This window comes from Enoplosus armatus, chromosome 23 (genome assembly GCF_043641665.1).
Source record: "Enoplosus armatus isolate fEnoArm2 chromosome 23, fEnoArm2.hap1, whole genome shotgun sequence".
Classification (NCBI taxonomy): Eukaryota; Metazoa; Chordata; class Actinopteri; order Centrarchiformes; family Enoplosidae; genus Enoplosus; species Enoplosus armatus.
In genome coordinates this window covers 5177234-5183856 of record NC_092202.1, presented here as the reverse complement: position 1 = coordinate 5183856, position 6623 = coordinate 5177234, and positions in this window count along the sequence as shown.

Sequence of the window (6623 nt, the reverse complement as noted above, 5' to 3'; positions counted from 1 at the left end):
ACAAGTGCAATAACTGTTTATCTGCAGACACAAGACACTTTACCCACTACTCAATATACACCCTCATGTGCAGTTTTTGTATTTATTTATTTGTTTCTTCACTTTATTTGTGACTTCTCAATACACTTACTGCTGGTGTGTATATATTTAGCTTTACCTTTTCAATTCTGTTTTATGCTTCATTTTGTGTATAATAGATGTTCCTAATGCATAGTATTCTAGTTTTTTAAAGTTACTTGTCTATACCAAGTATCTGTTCTTGTACCTCAGTTTCTCTGCGTGGGATCAATACATTTTACCCAACCTAAATACTGAATGTGAATATCATTAACATTCTCAGTTAGAGGCTGAAAAGGCAGCATAACTACAGCTGTAATATTCACATGTGAATCTTGGAGAAAAACATTTACAAAATGGTTTTATATTGTTCTTGGCTGAATGCTTTAAATTACTGAGAAATATAAAACGTGCCGTTGAATTTGCCTGTGATTTGAAGTGAGAATATTCCTAAATTCCTAAACAAATCTGTTTTTGCTGATGCACCTGCTTACACATACTATGGACTGTGCGCTCTTGTTGCAGGGACCCCTGGCAGGACGTGTCGTGGTGCGTTTGGGTCTCGTCCAGCAGCTGTGACGTCTCTCAGGCCTTCTCAAACTTTGATCTGTACAACATGATCCGTCTCGGCGTCCACCTCGGCCCCAGCTCCACCGTCTGGATCGAGCCACGCAAGTTCGACTACAGTGACTTCAGTCAGTGACAGTTTCTGTAATACAATTGAAAACCTTTACCCTCTTTAGTCTGAGGCGAGTTGGGATAGAAACCTGCTGGCTCTTGGCTCTCTGTTACATGTGGTTTTTAAAAGTACAATAACCTGCTGTAATGTGTAATAATGTGTAGGTATCACCATGTAGTTAATGTTGTGTTTTTCAGATAATCAACACTTCCTCTCTCCTCTGCCCACTCCAGCCTTCAGCCGTCCTTCTATCTCAGTCTCTTTGAAAGACGACCAGCTGTTGGTGAAGGTGCAGTTCCCTTGTGCCGCCAACAGGAGGTGCTCTCTGGAGAGGTGCTGCCCCATCTCTGAACTGATTGACCCCTGGACCACAGTGACTGTGTACAACAAGCTCAATCACTCTGAACACCAGGTCTGACGTGCCTTTTGTTGGTCGTGTTGATATTTACAGAAAGAAAACCTGCATATTAAAAGTATAAAGTAATAAGAGTCCATATTTAATTTAAAGTCAGTTGTCCAGTATAAACTAAGTATGCTCTTTTTAGTAAACAAACGTTCACACTTGGATGCTGCTCAGAGCATCCAGCGTCGTACTTACTTGCTCCAGTAGAGCTGTAAAAAACGATTTAGATATTTTCATCCAGATGAAAGCACTCTAAAGTTCTGCAATGGGATTCCTAAAAGTTCAATTCATGATTGATGATTTATTAATTTGCAAACATTAAAACTGTGATGTTGCTGATTAAAATCCACTTGTCATTTATTAAAATCAGGTTGTGTAAGATTGTAAAGGCATCCTAAGTGCTAAAAATGTCCCCCTAAATCAGCTCATTGTCAGTGAATTGCTTCTACGTTTTGAATGGTTTTATTTTGAAAAGGCCAGTGCTTTGTGTTCTCGCAGAGCCGCACAGTTTGGACCCAGGAAGTGCTATCCTATGTGGAGTTCTCGGGCTTGTCTCCAGGTCAGAACTACTGCGCTGTGGCCAACTTCTCCTTCCCAACCTTCTCCATGGCTGCCTCCCCGAAATCTGCCCCTCAGTGTGTCGAGACTGTTTCCAAATCAGGTGAGAGGACAACTGAGGACGAGTCGCATTTTAACTTTTGAAGCTCGAGGCCGTTAAATCATGTCGTGACCTTTAACATCTACCTGAAGTGCCCTTATATTTGATTACAATTTAACCTTAACAGGGTTACAAAGGAGCACAGTGGATGTGATGGATAACTCTGCCTCACTCAGAGTTTTTACAAAAGTCATGAAATGTACGTAAATGAGGGTGTTGTCTAGTTTCCTCCAATCAAAAGAATGCCAGTATCTCCTCTTGCAAGATGATTAACAGAATGTGAAAGAGGGAAAACATTGTTCTGCTATCTTTCTGCTGGAAAGATTTTAATGCTACATAATCTGGGGCATACAGGTGACCTTACACACATTACATAAGATGAAATATCCAAAACCTCTTGTCCAGAAACCTTGAACAGTCCTGTAGACTGAAATAATGTGCTCTGACTTATCTAATCTTTGCTGTTTTCTTCTCTTAAATACTGATTAGTTTCTGGTTAATGATTCAAATGTAAATATAGTCATAAGGTATGGAGCCAGTTTTCAGAGGTGAGTTTGTTCCTTTTGTTTACCTGTTGAAAAGTACAGAACCTAATCCACGTCAGTCCAAAGGGCCAATTAAATCCTCTACTGGTGGATCATTTTGCAGCCTCGCTGTTGACTCATGTTGTTTACTCTGGGTGTAAATTTATGCAGCGTTGCTCGTGTGTGTGTTGCAACCTGTATGTGTTTCCTCCTCAGGGCTGCTGCCTGTGCTGTGTCTGGGAATCGGGCTGTCTCTGCTCCTCGTTCCACTTCTCACTGTGTTCCTGCGAAGACCGAGACAAGCTGCACCAACCGCTGAAAATCAGCCCAAGACTCTGGTATTTAAAATATTTACTTATTTTCTTACACTTGTATTTCTCTGCCTGTCACTGATACACCAACAAACCGCCTCTTTCACCTTGAAATACAACTGAACCCATATTTCTTTTATTAAGGCGTCCATTCATGATTCAGTCTCTTTGGTCCCTCTTCACCTGGACCCTGTCGACCTATGTGACATCCACGTGGAATTCGCCAATGACCAAAACGCCATCGAGTCCTCCTCCAGTCTCCCCTCCGACCAGGATCAGACCTCCGCCCTGGGAAATGCCAGTGATCCTCTCCATCATGACTCCAGCTCAGGTGCAGCGTACTGCGACAGCGGCGGGACGACTCTTGTACCAGAAGACTCTGGTATCAGCATCCCACCTGCGTCTCACTCTTCTGAGGAGACGTGGGACAAATGGAGACTGATGCTAAAAGACTGAGAGCCATTTTTACAATGAGTGTTGCTCTGTAAAGGTAGGTGTCAGCGGGGGTCACTGTGCTCTATACCTCTGCAACTGAAGTCCACTTGAAATGGATAAAATCTTACCTTGCATTAAAATCAATGGGACGCTCTCCGTGGAAGAGCAAGTGCAGCTCAACTCTGTCTATACGAAAATCATGAAAATGTGATGCACTTTTACTTGTGATTGTGTGTTTCTATAGTTAAGTTAGGGTTAGGGTTAGGGCTCCACGGGGAAAAGGCTGGAAGTATTGGCCTTGGGAATGCCTCAGGATTTCCTAGGAAGAGCTAGAAGTCGGAGCTAGTAAGAAGGACAAATGGGCTACCTTGCTAAGCCCAGATAGACTCCGACAAACGGAATAATGGATACATTTTCAACATTTACAAAAACATCCAGCAAATGTCTGGCTTTATTCCACAACTTTCACGTGAGGTATTTAGTTAGCAGCTACCTGGCCGCAAAGCTTATCAACCTTCAGTAACTAAATTCAACCAGCAGAGATCATCATCCCTTTGAACCTGCTGAATCTACCTGCCGCTCTTATTGACGTGCTCACATCAGCTCTGCTTTGGTGCCAGTATTTCCGTCTGGATTTCAAACCAGAGTGTGAAATAAATTCTTAATGGCTGCGATGTGAGTAAGGGCAGAAGAATGGGATCAATTAGTTGATGGACAGAAAATTAGTTGACAACTATTTTGACAAGCAGTTAATCATTTAAGATCATTGGCGAAAAAGCCGAACAGAGAGAATTGAATATGTTTGAGAAGCAATTTGAAGACTTTAACAGGCCTTCCTCGCTGTTTCCTGACATTTTATGGACCCAACATTACTTGAGAAAATAATCAGTAGCTTTATTGATAATTAATCACCTCTAAAGGTCAGTTGGCCTCGGCGTCGTGCAGTGAGGCTCAAACCCCGTGACAACAATGATCTGTAGATTCTGTACTTGACCTCTGACCTGACTTGAGTGGAGTCCATTATCAGGAAGATGAATGGAGATGACCCAAAACTGAATTCCTTATCGTAAGCACATCGTATTTATTCCTTCCTGCTGACCTCTAATGTGTACTTCTGTTTAGCTGGCGTGATAGAAAAGCGGCTCCGTGTTTTAAACATATAAGCACATTCCTCTGGCCCTGACTGCTTGTCACAGCCTGATGTGAGTCAGAGTGCTGCATGAAGAGTGTCAGAGAATCGACTGGTGAGTGAGAATCACCAATGAAGCAGAGATAGTTTATCTGACAGGTCCAAAGGGAGCTGTTCTAAATCTGGTTGCGGTTCTTCCCCCCTCTGCCTTTTAGTGCTGAGGTCCAGTGACGCTCAACAGGCCAGTCCAAACCATAAGCTTCATAAACAAGAACTGAGAAAACGTCTGACCCCCCACATGCAGCCAGCAGCTCCTTCATGCTGCCTTTTTGTTTTTGATAACAGAGTTTGTTTTTTTCTATCATACGTTGCTCTGAAAGGTTTCTGACTCACAGTTGCCCCATCGGAGCTTCGCTGCCCTTCTACCCGTGACCGACGCCTCATTCTGCCTCCTGCATGAAAACAAGGAACATCTTGACATCTCGCCTTCTGTTTTGATGGTGTTGCATTCTTTCCGCAACATTGGGGAGCCTTGGGGGTTTGGCCGTCCAGCATTGTTTGTTTCCCCTTCTACCTTTTCCAGAGTCCACAGAGACCTGGGGGGCTATCCAAAGCTCCACGCACACGCCAGTGGTATGGCTTTTATTAATAAGCACTGTGCTTACATTGCGGGGAGATGATTAATGCATGAAGCAAGAAGCTGGCTTGTGTGATTGAGCACCTGACTACACAACAGAAGTGGTACACGTTTGACCTTTTTTCCTTTTATTTTCCGCTATTTGCAGTCATTTTTCTGAAAATATCCTCAGAGGCGGATTTTATTTCGCTTATCCTCTGGTTGTGTGTGTACTTTGGCAGTGGGACTGCAGTGTGAGGTGACCTTGTGAGGCTTGTTTCTTGACTTTTTATCATGGTCTTCTGTCAGATCACGATGTTTGCTCTTTAATCTCACCTTTTATATCGGTGATAAGGAGCAGGAGGTTTATGCCAACACTGTGTTTAACTGCTAACTTTAAAGCTGATAACAAATCATGTAGTACACAACCAAAACTCTCATTATCTCACTTCAGACTTGTGTGTATCAAGGTTATCAAACCATGTTTCTCTTATGTTGACATGAGATTAAAAACAAATTGACAAGCTCCATTAATCAGTTGAAACTAGTTCTAAATTTGATATAAATGCAGTTGTTTACACTGTTAAAAGGATGTTTAAAACAATGAAGTAAGGCTAATACAGAGCTCACGAATAAATTGTGTTTTTGGCAAGTTGGTCTTTTTCCTTGTCCCTTGTATTGATCATTTGAAAACATTTCTCTAAGTGTATTACACATTTAGACTATTATAAAAGTGTTTTTTGTTTCACTAAACGATTGAAATGCTCTAACGTTCACAGGTTCTCATGTTTCTTAACCATTTTGATGCCTTAAAGAATGAGTTCTCAATTTTCAAGTCTGTCTTTCAACAATATTTATTTGCTTGAGTGTGTAGAAATAATTGTTGGCAATCATTCCTCCTCTTCATACAGGCCTTCAAGAGATTCTTTCCTCATGTGACTGTTTAAGTTCAGCCAAAGCCAATTTGAGGTTTCAGTAGTGTTGAGTTAATCAAATTAAAGTGGTTTTCTTCAGATTTTATAGTGTTTTTAGTATAAAACTTCAATGTACATGTGGGTGATTATTGTATAATAATAATAATAATAATAAATATAATTATTGTATAAGACAGACTTAAAAATCTAATCCTTCCACACATTTTCTGCATCAGCCCTGCTTCCCCAAAATAGGTGACAGTCACTTTATGTCACTTTTAACAGAGTAAAAGTGACATAAATGGCTGATGGCTGAAGATTTGTAATGTTCCACTAAAAGACTTGAATGTTTGTATTTAAGAACTTATTAATTTGCTCAACTGACTTTTTAATTAGTGCTGAAGTAAAGGCATTAAACCAGTTAAAGCTGCATCAATTTAAAAACTGCAAAGGTGTCACTTTGCCGTTTGGTGCTGTGACCTTTGTTCTATTGAAAAAGGTAAAGAAATTAATTAAGATTTTTTGGGGGATTACGTTAATTACTGGCTGCATTAACGTACCAGTTAACTTTACAGAAAAGAGAGCCCACACGTCTGAGTAGAAATGTATAGCTCATGCTTAAATCACATGAACTGACTCGTCTTTCATGTCTTTCTGTGTCTGGCAGGAAATGCTTAGTCACTCGCTCTGTGACTCACCAACCCTCTGGGGGTTCGCCTTGTTTCTCCCCCCAGCGTCGACGGTATGACCGTCCACAGATGGTCAGCAATGCTCAATTAAGAAACCTGTTGCGCGCCATAAACACTGCATAGCGGCAATTTTTTGGGCCAAAATGATGAAAAATACACACTGCTTTACAAATACACTTGAGTACAAAAATACCACAAAGCTGGTACA